Source organism: Corapipo altera, unplaced genomic scaffold (genome assembly GCF_003945725.1).
Source record: "Corapipo altera isolate COAL_440 unplaced genomic scaffold, ASM394572v1 60913, whole genome shotgun sequence".
In the NCBI taxonomy this organism is placed as follows: domain Eukaryota; kingdom Metazoa; phylum Chordata; class Aves; order Passeriformes; family Pipridae; genus Corapipo; species Corapipo altera.
This window is the reverse complement of record NW_020885044.1, coordinates 407,500-424,634: the sequence shown is the minus strand read 5'-3', so window position 1 is coordinate 424,634 and position 17,135 is coordinate 407,500.

The window sequence follows — 17,135 nt, the reverse complement described above, 5'->3', positions numbered from 1 at the left end:
AAGAAGAAATTTTAGAACGTCTCCTGCTGTGGGCATCGAAAGCTGATACCACGATAAATACCACCTCAATATATGATCTGAAAGTTTGGGATGATATTGGTTAAAAAATTTGGGACAGTGCTACGTTAGGCGATAAATGGCTACCTCTCTATTAACATCATGGAGAGTAGTTTTTGAGGCTCTGCAAGCTCATGCCAGCTCCGGAGGGGAGCGCGCAGAAACAGCGGCCGATTTCAAGCCGCCATCGCAGAAGGAGCCAATGCTTTCTGCTTCACTGCCGCCCCCTGCCCCGCTGATGCCATCTCCCATGGCACCATTGCTGACGCCTTCCGCCCCGTCACCGCCATCGTCACTGCCACTGCTATTCGCGGATTCCGCAGTGCGACCAAGAACAAAGTCCTCACCATCACCCCATCCCCGCGAACTTCACTAACACGGTATCGCTGCCGCAGCGTCGGTTTCTCCATCGGAGGACTCTGAGGAAGATCCAGAATTTAAATATAAGGAAAAAGATTTAAACTTATATTCTCCTGACTTTCATGACACGTGAGCGCAAGTTAGGGGTGAGGTGAGATGAGCGGGGGATGCAGCAGTTTTAAAAGCTTTCCCGGTTCCGGTTTCGCCTGGCCAGGACCCGCATTGAGAGAGTCTGTCGTATGCTCTTATTAAAGACGTAAGGCGGATGGTGACAGACCATGGCTTGGGGGTTCTGTACAGTATTCATTTGATAGAATCTATGTGTGATAGCCAAGTGTTTACCCCTTGTAGGAGGCATGTCTAAGGTACAGGGGACGTACCGGGGCAGAGAAGTCCAAGGGAGCATGCGCCTATATGGATAACCCCATTGGTTGGAAGGTCACATGATTTTAGGGGATAAAAGGGGGCGCGAGATTCAAATAAGCTCTCTTTGATTCCACCCACATAGGAGAGCAGACTCATTCTTTATCATATAAAGACCGCCACCCCAACACATGGTGCACCGAACTTGGACTGAGAACCTACATTAGGTGAGTTTAGCATATCCTGAATCAGGTAAAAAAATCGGTAATTCCGTTAATCGTCTCAATTCTGTGGAGACGGGAATTTTAACCAAAAAAACCCTAGACATCTGTAAAACCGTTGTCTCAGTCGCATATGAGAAATGGAAAGTTAATATAGTGAGATCAAAAATATTAGGGAAAAGTGCACAGGAACAAAGAAGAAAGAAGAAACGAAGAAACCGAGAGACCGGAGCAGGAGTCGGAGGCAGTGGAGCGGGGTCCAACATTTTGCAGAGCGGTGAGTGAGCTGAGAGCAATACTAGCACCTAACACCAAAACTAGGACTGCTCCCTGAGCAGCTGTGTGCCGGCAGCTCAGAAAACCCGGGTGGCGGAGCATACTGAAACTACTGGGAAACCCCTGCCGCCCACTGCCGCCGCGGTTGAGCCACTCTCCAACACCCCCAGCCCCACCGCTCGACCCCACGAAGCCCGCGCCAGCACACCTTTCTACCCAGCAAAAAGCACCGCAGTTCCATGCAGCCTACCGTCCGCCCGCGTCCGCCCGCCACCTCTGCTGGCCCCGCGCCACACTTAGAAGCTGTGTGGGACCCACCGAAGCCTTGCCGTGACCCCGCCGGCACCCGGACCCCCCACAGCGCCTAGCGTACCGGGGGAGCCCCGGAGCCACCTCCTGCTGATCCGTTCCTGCCTGTAACGACAGCACAGTGCCTCCACGCCGAGGAACAGACCACTAGGAGCAGCACAGACCCTGAACAAACCTTTCACCGCTTCCCCGTCGCACCCACTGGAGCCCGCACTGTGCCGAGGGGTCGCCGTCCGCCGCTGTTCATCGCCATCCGCCATTGCTCCCAAGCCGCTGGAGCCGCCGGAGAGCCCCGCCGAACACCGACAGAGACGTTAAAAGGAAAAAAGCCTTGAAGAAGCAGTCGACCAAGAAACCGAGACCAAAAGCAGCCAAACAGAGAAATTCCGGCCACGTGCGTCCTCCACCGAGACTAAGGTAAAGAAAACATGTGAAACTTTTTTCCCACCGAAATCTCACAAGACACAGACACACTAGTCATTCTGCTAAAACCATACCACATACAAGCCACAAGGGCTGAACTAACAGAGCTTGTACGTTTCATTAAAGCAGCAGTTCCTGAGTTGCCGTTAGTGGAAGTTCTTCAGATAGAGATTTGGCATAAAATAGGAAACCTCATAAAACTAAAAGCCCGGGGGGGGACCCCCAGGCTAACAACGCCTTTTCAGCCTGGCAAATCATAATGTCTGCACTACATAGAGCCCACGAACAGACAATACAAGCATCCAACACCAACACACACCCCTCTGCCCACACTGCTAGCAGCAGCCCGACTTCTAGGCATAGGAACACGAGGTCCACTGGGGGGAGGGGAAGGGGTCGTGAGTTAAGTTACAGGTCGCGAGCTGGGGGCCACGGGAACATAGGTTGCCGGGAGGGAACAGAGCCTGAAATGCGAGATCCCAAGACATGGGATCAGCGCACGGGGCTGTTACAGCGATGAGGGGGGTAACCCAGCCTATCTGCCACCCCACGCTGAGGATGACCGCTGCCCACATGTCCTGGGGTGGGTGCCGCCATCTTGCCTGCCAAACGGACCGGAAGCCGATCCATCTCTTTCGGCCCCAACGCTGCCCCACTCCAGCCGCCAGCATGAGGGGGGGAGTGGTCCCTCCCCCACGCTGCCTCCACCACCGAGTACCACCCCCCCCACAGGGAACCGGGTTCAGTGGGGCCACAGGGGGGGAGGCATGGGGGGATGAGGAGGAGGGACCAGGGATGGTTCCGTCTGGAGGGAGCGAGGAGGCAGGTGGGGAAGGATCGGTTTACAGGTGGGGACTGTGTCGGGAGGAAGCATTACGGGTGGGAGATTTGCAGGTAATTCATGCATGCCCAGTCGTTATTCGCCCACGTCAGGCCCCTCAGTTCCAACCTCTGTCACATGAGATGACAAAGGAACTGAGGCAACTGGTAAGGGAAACTGGCATGTCCTCCGCTAACACCCTTGCATTTTTAGAGACACTAAGTTCCACCTACGTTTTTATGCCACACGATTGGAAGACCCTACTAAAAATAAGTCTTACTAACACTCAGTACAATGTGTGGCTAACCGATTTTAGGGACAATTGCTCTGCATATGCTAATGACCCACAAGCAGGCATCATAGCACATCAATTAACCGGGGATGGAAATTATAGTTCAACAGATGCACAGTCTAAATACTGTAGAGAAATATATGAGGTAATAGCTAAGCATGCCCTAAGAGCTATGAGAAAATTACCCACATCAGATCGAGACACCAATTTATCATTCACAAAAATAATACAAGGCCCGTCAGAACCATACCCCCAATTCTTGTATCAGTTGCAGTTTGCCTTAGAAAGGAAGACTGAAAATGATGAAGTCAGAGAAATACTTAACAGCCAGTTGGCTTTCGAAAATGCGAACCCAGACTGTAAAGGAGCTTTGCAGACCCTTCCTAAAAGAGAGAGTTGCAGCATTGCCGAGTTGGTTCGCGTCTTTCAAGGGGTTGGTTCAATGGGACATCAGACTGACTTGTTAGCAACAGCACTAGGTGCCCAGCTAAGAGTGCAGGAAGGAGCCAGACCCAAAAGTGGTTGTTACATCTGTGGTGCCCCCGACCACTTTCAAAGAGATTGTCCTAGGAGACCCTTAGCAGTAGCACCCCGCAAGTACCCAAAAGGGAGAAGGGGGCCAAAAAACTGGAAGCAAGGGGCGTTGTCGCATGCCCCGGTACAACAAATAAATGCGACACGAGGGAACAGGCTAGCAATTTGTGCCCCCCACCTCAGCCAGCGCTTTGTACCCCTCCACCTCAGCCAGCGGTGGGTTGGACTTATCCAACCGGGACTTAGTCTTCATAACTTCCACAGAGGTAGTACTAATCCCGACTGGGCTTTGGGGTCCTGTCTCAGTTTGATGAGACTGAACTGTTTGCTAAAGAGGACGAGTTATGAGGTAAACCAAACTCCTCTCTCTCAGCAATTGTAATATCAAAATTAAGGGGTTTTACTCGAGGAAAATGTGGAAAAACAGAAGAAATAACAACCTTTTATTGAAAGATATATGTGTGTTGGCAAAAACAGCAATAAAACCACAGAAGAACTAGACAGCAATCCCAGAAAAAACAACAGCAACAACAACAAAAAGCCTAAATGAATACTTCCCTGTCCTTTAACACAGTCCTAATTGTGGCCTGCAGGGGGCGCTGTTGGACCGCTGGAAGGCGTAGGACCTGCAGTACCTGGTCGTGGTCGGCAGGGGGCACTGTGGGATCGCTGGAAGGCGTAGGACCTGCAGTACCTGGTCGTGGTCGGCAGGGGGCGCTGTGGGATCGTTGAAGCTGTAGGACCTGCAGCACCTGGTCGTGGTCGGCAGGGGGCATTGTGGGTTCCGGCAGTCACCCCGCGGGAAGGGAGGGGCCTGGGGAGAGCGGTCCCGGACTGCATGAGGAAGCCAAGAAGGAGATGGGGGGGGTCCTCCCCTCCGTGGGGACGAAAAGGGAGGCAGGTAGTACACTCCCACGGGAACTCACCGCTGTCTCAAGTGGCAGGGACTCACCGCAGTCTCAGGTGGTGGTGTCTCAAAAAAAAAACAAACTCCCCCTCCTCTCCCGCGGGCAAGCAAACTCTCCATTGAGGCACAGCAGATCCGGGGAGCAGGACAGTCAGGCAGGTCGAAGTCAGCAGGATGAGAAGTCGAGTTGACCAGGATGAACAGCCAAAGGAAAACTAGACCTCCGGTCCCCCTCCCCAAAATGCCTGTCTGCACCCAGGGAGCCAACAATGCAGTCTGCCCTTCACCCCTCCGAACAGAGCCAGTTCCCGCCTCCCTCTCTCCTCTCTCCAAATGGCCCATTAACCTAGGTAGGCTACATCCTTTGTAACGCTAATGACCTCCCTTCCCCCCTGCTCACTCCGTTTTTTTCCCTTGGAGTGGGGTAGGGGAAGAAAAAATTCCCCTGATTTCCTAATCTATAACAGGTCCCCTTAGCCCAGGGGTACACGCACTACTGATTGGAAGGTCCTCCACTACCAAAATGGGTTTATTTGCGCTTCCTAGAGTGATAGACTCAGATTCTCATAGTGAGATTCTAATAATGGCCTGGACCCCTTCACCCTCCTGTTTCATTCCAAAGGGACAAAAAATCGCCCAACTAATCCCCTTCTACACTGCGTCACCTGCAGGGGAGGGGGAGCGGGAGTGAGGTTCAGGGGCCTTCAGTAGCACAGGACAGCCACAAGTTTACTGGGCAGCAGCCATCACAGTCTCACAGCCGCTCATGACATGCCAAGTTAATGGGCATAGATTTACAGGCCTTGTGGACTCAGGAGCTGATGTTTCCATCATAAAGGACTCCGAATGGCCACTTAACTGGCCCACTGTTTGCCCAGTTGCAACCATTCAGGGGGTGGGAGGTACAAAAAGGCCCAGACAGAGTGCTCAAGTACTCACTGTCTTGGGGCCAGAGGGACAAATAGCCAAGGTAGCTCCTTTTGTTGCTCCCATTCCATGTACACTGTGGGGGAGGGATGTTCTCGGACAGTTCGGCACAGTCATGCAAATTCCTCCTGCAAGCAGCCAGGTTTTTCAATAGAGGTCATTGGTCAGCCATCCCAAGCACTGATTAAGTTGGTCTGGAAAAGCAAGCAGCCAGTCTGGGTGGACCAATGGCCTATGAAAAAGGAACAGCTTGAACATTTAAGAGAGTTTGCAAGGGAACAGTTAGAAGCAGTCCCTGGAATACTCCTGTGTTTTGCATTCTCAAAAAAAGTGGGAAGGGGAGGATGTTGCAGGACTTAAAGGCAGTAAACGCAGTCATAGAACCCATGGGAGCGCTGCAGCCTGGACTGCCCTCACTCGCTATGCTCCCAGCAAATTGGCCACTAATGGTGATTGATTTAAAGGACTGTTTCTTTACCATCTTCCTACACCCTGAGGACGCGTCAAGGTTTGCTTTCTCCATCCTGTCCTTGAACAATGCACAGTCCATGCAAAGGTATCACTGAATTGTCCTTCCTCAGGGGATGAAAAATAGTTCAACAATATCTCAAACAATAGTGGCAAACACTATTCATCCCATCAGAAGGCGTTTTCCCTCTGCTATCATCTATCATTATATGGATGTTATCTTAATTACCATGGCCACAGAACATGAACTGCAAATTGCTGTTGCTGCTCTAACTGATGCTGTCCAAGATGCAGGGTTACAGGTTGCTCCAGAGAAAATCCAACGATCGCAGCCCTGGAGTTACCTTGGATGGAAAATCATGCAGCAGGAAATTTCCCCACAGCCACTGTAGCTTGAGGTAAAAAACACTTTAACTTTACACGAGTTGCAAAAACTTCTGGGAGTCATCAACTGGTTAAGCCCTATTTTAGGCATAACCACAGAGGAGTTACATCCTCTATTTGAGCTGCTAAACGGGGACTCCAACCTAACGTCTAACAGTTCTTTATTTGCCTGATGCAAGGTTTAACCTATTTGGGGATCTCTTTAAGGGATGAGAGTTAAATAGTTAGTTAAATATATGTTGCAGTTGGGATTGGTTTATGTGTATATTTTTATATTTTTATACTATATTTATTGAAATGTTTATAATATTTACAATTAAACAAGTGCCCTTAACAAATAAAGAAGGGAGAATTGTGGGAAATAGGCAGGCTGAAGGCCTGGAAAGAACCAGACCTTTGCAGAGCACAGAGCAACTCATCACAGGAATGAGTTTGCAGCCCCAAAAGCCTGCCATGTCCCCATGCGACAGTTAGCAGCCAATCAGATGCTGTGGTCACAGTTTTTACCTTATAAGGAATGTTTTCCTGTTTGTGTTGGTTATAAAAGGCTGTATCCTTTTAAATAAAATGTCTCGGTTCTTCACCCCCTGAGTCCGTGCATTCAATATGCCACACACACAGTCAATAATTGCTGCTAATATATACTTATGGTTGAAAAGCAAAACAGAATAAAAATGCAGAACATGTGTGCATGAAGTGTGAGAGGGCAGCTGCCTGCATGAGAGGAAAAATGTGTGTGTGTGTGTGAATTCAAGAACACTCAGTATCAACAATACCTCAAATAAAAGCACAATTATACAACAATACTACCTCAACCACACCAATGTCCTCAAATAACAGTTAAGCACAATATCCGTACTCTAACACATTTCCCCTTAAAATAAAGTTGATGTTTTTCACCCAGTTACATAAATACCCTCAGATATAAAGTCTTACATAAACGATTTGTTATAAACCCTGGATAAATGAAGGTTGCATGGTTAATGAAGTTAATATATAGAGTAACTAGTTCTAATAAAGGTCTTGTAGGTTTAGGTCCTGATTTGTATAGCTAGTTAAGATTGTTTTATATCAAGGAAGGTTTTAGAGTTATACTTTTCTATAACTTGTTATTATAATAAAAGAGGGGGATATGTGGTAGAAGGGGTTAACACTGTATAGGAAGTATGTCGCAAGGAAGCATGGGAAATGTAGTCTCTGCATCAAGCCCCTGGAGAAGGACTCGATGGAGCATGCCCACTGGAAGGACTCACTAAGAACTGTGGGGGAAATACCACGTGATGTCATAGGGGTATATAAAAGTGTGTTTGCCTGCGAATAAACAATTTTACCATTTTGCACCCAATCTGTTTGCTCCGTGCCCTCGGTGCCATAATGTGCTATCTACAGTTGCTGTACAGACCAACCCCAAAATGTTCAAAATTCCCAATAGCCATAGCTGCATCCTCAGGGCATTGGCAGGCTTGACACGCTGGCAGGCGTCCCTGCAGAGGCAACATTGTACTCAGTGTAAAGCATGCTTCTGCCCTGAGCAAGAGCTGTCTGCCTTTAATACAGTCAGTCTGTGACGTTTACCTGGGCGTGTGTGGCCAGCACCCGCCCAGTTAGAGGCCTCCAGTCCTTCCCCCGTTCTCCAGTCCCTCCCCTCATTATGTAAGTGGAATTCCAATTGCACTTGCGCAGTTTACAGCAGGGGTTTCTCATAATGGATCAGTGGTCTTTTATTTCATCACCTCCTCCTCTTTCTCCTTGACTGGCTGTCGGCAAATAGCCAGACCCCAATTAGTTTTGGTTTACACAAGATGTTTCCTTTCCAATGACAAAGTTCCATTTATCAGTTCTTGTTTTCTCATAACTTGGCAGGAAAAAGAGTACACTTTTGCAGGTGGTAAGTCCAGACACGGGCCAAAAATAACAGCGTCTAATTATGCACGAATACACTCTCTCAGCCTGTCTTCACAGGAGAGGTGCCCCAGACTTCTGATCATCTTCATGATCCTCCTCTGGACCTGCTCCAACAGGTCCATGTCTTACTGAGGACTCCAGACCTGGACGCAGTACTGTTGTCTCAAACGTGGGCTAGTTACCTGGTGCACAGCACCAATTCACACAATGAGGCAAAGTATTTCCATTTTTTATTCTAGTTTGTGCAAAGTAGGGAACTGGCTGGAAATCCCCAAAAGGCTGGCTCCCCGATCATCAAAACTTTACACTATTTATACATTTTAACAAACAAAGGCATCAGCATTCATTGATTACAAATTACATAACTTTTCTATTAATTAGTACTCAAACCCTCACTTGCTAGTTATATCTCTCGCTTCTCATGGTTAATTAGTCCACAGGTGCAGGTCTTCCCTCCATTTGAGTCAGGGGTCCATTTTAAGGAGGTGGTCAATGGGTTGATGGTCGTGATCTTGCCCTGCCAGAATTACCTTTCCCTCAGTTACTGCTCAGTCTAGCTGACTTCACTCCTGGTGGCTCTCATCCAGACAGCCCATTCATCTTGGGACTGTATTCCCTTTTCCTTAAAACAAAAGATTAGCTGTTCCTAATATAACTTACTCTCGAGACCCTTTACCAGCTTTGTTGCCCTTCTCTGGACATGCTCCAGCATCTCAATGTCTTTCTTGAAGTGAGGGGCCCAAAACTGAACACAGGACTCAAGGTGTGGCCTCGTCAGTGCCGAGTACAGAGGGACAATCACTTCCCTAGTCCTGCTGGCCATACTATTTCTGATACAAGCCAGGATGCCATTGGCCTTCTTGGCCACCTGGGCACACTGCTGGCTCATTTTCAGCTGGCTGGCAAACAGCACTCCCAGGTCCTTTTCTACTGGGCTGCTTTTCAGCCACTCTTCCCCCATCCTGTAGCTCTGCATGAGGTTGTTGTGACCCAAGTGCAGGACCCAGCATTTTGTGTTATTGAACCTCATACCACTGGCCTTGGCACATCAATCCAGCCTGTCCAGATCCCTCTGCAGAGCCTTCCTACCCTCCAGGAGATCAACATTCCCACCCAACTTAGTGTTGTCTGCGAACTTATTGAGGGTGCACTAGATCTCCTTGTCCAGATCATTGATAAAGATATTAAGCAGGACTGGCCCACATATTGAGCCCTGGGGAATACCACTTTTCACCAGCCACCAACTGCATGTAGCACCATTCACCACCACTCTCTGGGCCTGGCCATCCAGCCAGTTTTTAACCCATCAAAGAGTGTACCTGTCCAAGCCATTGGCTGCCAGCTTTTCCAGGAGAATGCCATGGGACACAGTATTGAAAGCTTTGATGAAGTCCAGGTAGACTTCATCCACAGCCTTTCCCTCATCCATTAGACGGGTCACCTGGTCATAAAAGGAGATCAGGTTGTTCAAGCAGGACCTGCCTGTCCTAAACCCATGCTGGCTGGGCCTGATCCCCTGGCTGTCCTGTACATGCTGCATGATGGCACTCAAGATGATCTGTTCCATAAACTTCCCCGGCACTGAGGTCAGACTGATAGGTCTGTAGTTCCCTATGTCCTCCTGACCCTTCTTGTAGATGCACATCACATTGGCCAACCTCCTGTCATCTGGGACCTCCTCAGTTGACCAGGACTGATGATAAATGATGGAGAGTGGCTTGGTGAGCTCTTCTGTTGACTCCCTCAGTACCCTTGGGTGAATCCCATCTGGTCCATAGACTTGTGAGCATCTAAGTGGCACAGCAGGTCACTAACTTCTTCCTTCTGGATTACAGGGGGACTATTCTGCTCCCCATCCCTGTCTACCAGCTCAGGAGGCCAGTTGTCCTGAGGACAACCTGTCTTATTGTTGAAAACTGAGGCAAAGAAGGTATTAAGTACCTCAGCCCTTTCTTCATTCTTGGTGACAATGTTCCGCCCCGCATCCAGTAAAGAATGGAGATTTTCCTTGCCCCTCCTTTTGTCGTTGATGTATTTATAAAGACACTTTTTATTATCCTCCACAGTGGTGGCCAGATTCAGTTCTAGCTGAGCTGTCACCTAATTTTCTCTCTACATGACCTAAGGACATCCTTGTACTCTTCCTGAGTTGCCTGTCCCTTCTTCCAAATGTCATAAACTCTTTTTTTCCCTGAGTTCCAGCAAAAGTTCCCTATTCAGCCAGGTTTGTCTTCCCCTCCTGCTTATCTTGTGGCACATGGGGATGGCCTGCTCCTGTGCCTTTAAGATTTCCTTCTTGATGTATGTCCATCCTTCCTGGACCCCTTTGCCCTTCAGGACTATTTTCCAAGGGACTGTCTCAACCAGTGTCCTGAACAGGCCAAAGTCTGCCCTCGGGAAGTCCAAGGTAGCGGTTTTGATGACCCCCTTCCTTACTTCACGCTCCAGGAATGTCCTAGACTGTCTCCTCTCCTCTGTGTTGAGTTTCTAGCAGACATCCAGCAAGTTAAAGTCTCCCACAAGAACAGGGGCTAGCGATCATGAAACATCAGCCATCTACTTGTAGAATACTTCATCTGCCTCTTCATCTTGGTTGAGTGGTCTATAACACACTCCCACCAGGATATCTGCCTTCTTGGTCTTCTCCCTGATTCTCACCCATAGGCACTTGACCTTATCATCACTATCCTTGAGCTCTATACAGTCAAAACACTCCCTAATGTACAGAATCACCCCACCGCCTCTCCTTCCTTGCCTGTCCCATTGCAGCACTCCAGTCATGTGAGTCATCCCACCATGTTTCCGTGATGGCGACTACATCATAGATTTCCTGCTGCACAATGGCTTCCAGCTCCTCGTTTGTTACCCACACTGCTGCATTTGTGTAGATGCACTTCAGCTGGGCTATTGATTTCACCCCTCCCAACACCGGCCTGCCACTCCTACGCTCATCTCTGTTGAGCCTGGTCTTATCCCCTTCCCCCTTCAAACCTAGTTTAAATCCCTCTCAGTCAGCCCCGCCAACTCATGGGCTAGAATCTTTTTCCCCCTTTTAGACAGGCAAACCCCATCTGTATCCAGCAGGCCTGGTGTCGTATAAACCACCCCATGATCAAAAAAGCAAAAATTCCACCAACGGCACCAGTCTTTAAGCCATGTGTTGATCAGGTGACTTCTCTTGTTCCTTGTGGCATTCTTCCCTGCTACTGAAGGGATTGAGGAAAACACCACCTGTGCTCCTGTCCCTTCAACCAGTCATCCCATTATCCTGAAGTTATTTTTGATTAACCTAGGACTCCTTTCCTCAACCTCATCACCTGGACAACCAGCAGTGGGTAATAATCAGAGGGCCAAATCAGTCCAGGGAGTCTTCTAGTAATCTCTCTTACCTGGCCCCAGGGAGGTAGCAGACTTCCCTGTGGGATTAATCTGGTCAGCATATGGGGCCCTTAGTTCCCCTCAGAAGGGAGTCACCTGCAACAATTACTCTTCTTTCTTTCTTAACAGCTGTATCTGTTTTGTGTCTCATTTGACTGATTTGCTCTGGGCAACACCCCCCCCCATCCCCCGTAGACCTTCACCTTCACTATTATTTACCTGACCCTATCCTGTAAGGGCACCTGGGAAGGCGAGGGAGGCTGGGAGGGGATTCTCCTGCTGCCCCAAGCAGGGACCTGTTTCCATTCCCCCTGGTCTTTTAGGTTCCCTCTTTCTGCCTGATGGCAAGAGGGTCAGGGCTCTTCTTACTCTTGCTGGGCTTCCATTTGCTGCATTTCTCTCAGGAATGGAAAGGTGTGATTCTACCAGTCTATTTCTCTCTCATAGTCCCTGATACGTACTTTATTTTTTTCTTTTTTGGAGGTGGAGGCAAGGAGATACACAGCAGCTGTTGTGGTTTAACCCTAGTAGGCAGCTAAACACAACACAGCCATTCACTCATTCTCTCCCACAGTGGGATGGGGAAGAAAATTGGAAGGGTAAAAGTTAGAAAACTTGTGGGTTAAGATAAAGGCAGTTTAAAAGGGAAAGCAAAAGCTGCATGCACAAGCAAAGCAAAACAAGGAATGCACTCAATATTTTCTAATGGCAGGCAGGTGTTCAGCCACCTCCAGAAGCAGGGCTCCATCATGCGTAACAGTTACTTGGAAAGACAAATGCTATAACTCCAAATACCCCCCTTCCTCCTTCTTCCCCAGTTTTACTGCTGAGTATGATGTCATATGGTATGGAATATCCCTCTGGTCAGTTGGGGTCAGCTGTCCCAGCTGTGTCCCCTCCCAACTTCTAGTGCACCCCCAGCCTACTCACTGGTGGGGTGGGGTGAGGTGAGTAGCAGAAAAGCTCTTGACTCTCTGTAAGCCCTGCTCAGCAATAACTAAAACATCCCTGTACTATCAATACTATTTTCATCATAAATCCAAAACATAACACTTTGAAAGCTACTATGAAGAAATTTAGCTCTATCCCAGCCAGAACCAGTACACTGTCAAAACAAGTCAACTATAGGATGAAAGCAGATTTACATTAAATGACTGAGGTTTTCACTGGAATGAAGTGCAAATACACATTTTATGCTGATGACTTCCAGAGGGACTGGGAGAGTGACCAACTATAACAATGAGTTGAGTATCTTAAACCACTGTAGTATTTGCTGACCGAAGCTAGTGAAATAAAAGTCATACCATGTGCTTAGAGATTAGTAGCTTTAGAGACAGCTTTTTCTCTGTGGAACAACCTAAAGAGTGTGGCTGGAAAAATCAATGTAATTATTTTAGAAACAAAAACATTTTCTTGAACTTGCTTTAGTAACTATTTAGATATAATGACAATTCCATGAGCAATAAAGCTAGCTATAAGGATAAGCATAGTGTAAGCATAAGGAATTAAAGGCAAAATTTATTTCTTGAGATCACATCCTGAAAGACAAAAAATCATTCTGAATCATAGTTATATTTTTTAAAGGCTTGTATTTAGATTATTGGAAATAGGTGTGATTTATCTGACACATAGATATCAAAGGCAAACAGTAAATTATTCTTTTCTTTTAAGTTATCTTGTTGCCTTTTACAGAATTCAGCATTCCTGCTATTTTCCATAGAGAGTGTGTTGCTTATAAGGTGTTAATTGATAAGGCAATAATGAATCAAAATAAAGCCAATCATGGAAAAATAATTAGTCAGCAACTTTAAAGACTATTGGAGTCATCAATATTCTCTGTAGAAACACTCAAAAACCCCATGTCATAAAAATAATAATGTCTTGTACCATTCAAATGAAGCAATTCAGAGGTACTACTCTATGATATATGTGATCTATGGACATAATTCCTGACTAAAAGCACCTCATTCACCCATTACTAACATTCTCTGTTGCATCAAGGTTAGCTCCATATTCTGCCAAGCATTTGTTATGATCTGCCCTGCCAGGCAGGAGTAACTTTTATTTTTGCTAATAAGTTCCTGGAGTGAATTAGAGTAAATCAATACTAGATGATCAATGTTTACAGATATATAAATAGTTTATTTTAGAACAATTCGGTTGCAAAGGAAAACAGGTATGTAGCTGTTTTGGTTGTAATATAGCAATGTAAAAGCATAAAGATATCACCCAAGGAAATATGTAAGGGAAAAGAAAGAAAGAAAGAGAGAAAAGAGTAAAAGTTTTATAGTCACCACTCACAGGTCTCTGATGAACTTGGTTGTTGTTGTCGTTGGTGTCTTGGTCCGTTGGGGAGTGATGGGGGAAGAGAAGCCCATGAAACATAAAGTTCAATGGATTTATATACCCTGAGAAACCCTCCTGGTGCTTCCCCTGTGTGTGGGGGGGGGCTGTTTTTGCAGAGGCTGGAGGTGCTGGTTTTTTGCAAAGTCATTTAGGCTTGGGGGGGATGGGGGTACTTCGGAGGCACCCCTGCTAAAAGGCAAGGCTGCTACCTAAAATCGAACAAATAATTTTCTTGACAATTTTGAGTAGGAAAAGGTAAAGAGCAGTTCTTTAATTAAAGTGCTTTAGGTGCACAATATACATATTGCACACCCACACAGAATAGGCTTTACAAATTTTATAACACTATCTAATTATAATATTTGACCATTACATGATTGCTTACACCCAGCCCAAAAACTGTCCGTCCTATCGGACCTCCCTTAGACATGCCTCCCAGAATTGAGTTGGTGGTTGTAAAAGACCACCCCTTCCTCCCCATACTCCTCTTTGTCATCACCTTCTTCCTTTATTGGAACAGTTTCAAGGCTTCTGAGTCCTCTTGAGTAGTTTTGACTTGGTTATATCAAGCAATGTGCCTGTTATGTCTTGTCTAAGGACATTCTCTACAGACTAGATGTTCTAAAAATCTTTATCCATTGGAATTCTTGACAAGGAATAATAAACAATATTTCAGGAATTTGCTACAAAAGGTATTTAGCTAAAAGTTCCATTATAAAAGTGTTAAAAAACTATATTAAAATCTATGTAATATGGATTTTAAGGCATCAAGGCCTTCTCCAGGGTGGTGATGGGTGTGTGCACACAGGGGCCTCCTTTGTCACAGCCTGGCCCATAGGAGATAAACATCACATACACAGAGAATGCCACTGGTCTCCTTTAGATAGGCATCTGTTATGATCCGATTATTAAAATTATTACAAATGCCTCTCCTCAAATTAAGGTGCAAATGAGACCAGATGCCAAAGGCGATAGTATGAGTTTTATTTAATGGTAAATGTGAGACAGAGAAAGGGAGATAGAAAAAAATAGGAAAAAGGAGGGGGGAAAGAAAGTGACAGAGATTAAAATATAAATGTATCACCACTCCATGGACCCCGGCAGCATCCTGGCGATCTGGTTCTTCTGGTCTTCTTGGTGGTGAGGGTCCCACAAAACATAGCCTCCAGTGGATTAATGTACATTGAGGAGATGCCAGGCACCTCCCCTGGGGGGGAAGCTTTGCAGTCTCTTGTGATAGACTCTGGATTTGTTGCCCCACTTGGATCACGTGCAGTCCTCTGGTGGTAGAAGGCCTCAAGAATGAGTCGGGGGGGGAGAAGGTGTGCTTTGGGGGTCTTTGATGGTTTATGACCCCTTCTCAGCTGCCTCTCACGTGAATGTCCCGTGTGTTTTACTTCTTCAATTTGGTGTGGAAAGATTTCACCATCACACACCCAAACCCCTTCTCCTCCACCACCTCCTGGGCCCAGCTAGGGCCGATTCTTAACACAGATACATTCTTCTTTCCCGAGCCTTATTTACTTCTCCTCAGACTTGAGATCATTAGACAACAGTCTTATCTCAAGTCCTCCTTCACAGTCCAAATTTCAGTCAGGCTTCGGTGGTTGCAGACAGGCAGTTGCTTCCTTGCAGTTCGACAAAAAGTCTTTCTATGATTTTGACAGTGTTTAAGACATTACCAACATTTTAGTCCATCACAGTGTTACACACCCAAAGAGTCACCCCCCAAGCCTTCAAAATTAACAGTTTGTGCACTATGTCCTCCTCCCCTTAGCCTTTATCTTCACTCTCCTGGCAGGAGGCTTGGATAGCTCGCTCCAGTAGCAATGTTTTAAGGCAATTAAAAAAGTCCAGTTCCTCATAGCATTCCATAATAACATGGTAACCCCTAGCAGATGCTCTCAGGAGCAAAGTCTCCCCTTCTTTGTTTTTAACGTTCACATTTCAACCTGCTTCACAAAGTGCTTTAGCAAGTATTAGCCATGCCAAGCAGTGCAATGAAATGGGGTTTCTTCTTCCTATCAACATGGATTAGGAAAATAAAATGAAAAAATATAAAACCAAATGCTAGAAGAAACTACTCCCAGTTTAACTTAGAAATATAGGAAGATGATGGGAAAGAAACAGAGAATCATAGAATCATTAAGGTTGGAAAAGACCTTCAAAATCATTAAGTCCAACCTTTGACTGAGTACCACCATGCCCACTAAGCCATATCGTGAAGTGTCATGTCTACTCATTTTTTAAACACTTCCAGGGATGGTGACACCACCACTTCCCTGGGGAGCCTGTTCCAATGCTTAACCACTCTTCCAGTGAAGAAATTTTTCCTAGCATCCAACCTGAACCTCCCCTGGTGCAACTTGAGGCCATTTCCCCTTGTCCTATCACTGCTTCCCTGGGAGAAGAGGCCAATGCCCACCTCTCCATAACTTCCTCTTAGGTACTTGTAGAGAGCAATAAGGTCTCCCTAGAGCCTTCTTTTCTCCAGACCAAGCAACCCCAGTACTCTCAGACACTCCTCATAGGACTTACGTTCCAGACCCTTCCCCAGCTTTGTTGCCCTTCTCTGGACGTGCTCCAGTGCCTCAATGTCTTTCTTGTAGTGAGGGGCCCAAAACTGGACACAGTACTCAAGGTACAACCTCACCGGTGTCGAGTACAGAGGGAAAGATCACTTCTCTAGTCATTCTGGCCACACTATTTCTGATACAAGCAAGGATGACATTGGCCTTCTTGGCCACCTGGGTGTGGTGGTACAATTGCCCCCCTCCCCTGCCCTCCTTGGGCCACACTAAGATCTCAGAAATGCTCGTTAGGCCTCAGCCTTGATGCACCTGGGCCAAGCTCCTCTTGAGCTTATCAGAAACACCGTCTGTTCCCGGAACTAGTGCTGTCTAATGAGCTCTGATTTTTTAATGAATAGCCTTGGAAACTTATTTTTCTGACCTGAATAACAACCAAAGTGGAACATCATTTTTGTTATTGAAATTTCAAAGAAAGTTACTGACCCAAATTTTGACCAGGAAGAAAAATTACAATGATGAAAGTCAACTCTCTTGCAATCCTATAAATATGGTCCTAAGTGAGATCCTTTGAGCTCTCCCGGACCAGCAATCTCCCTCTGAGTGGGACAACTCTCAGAGCTAGCGAACTGTCAAG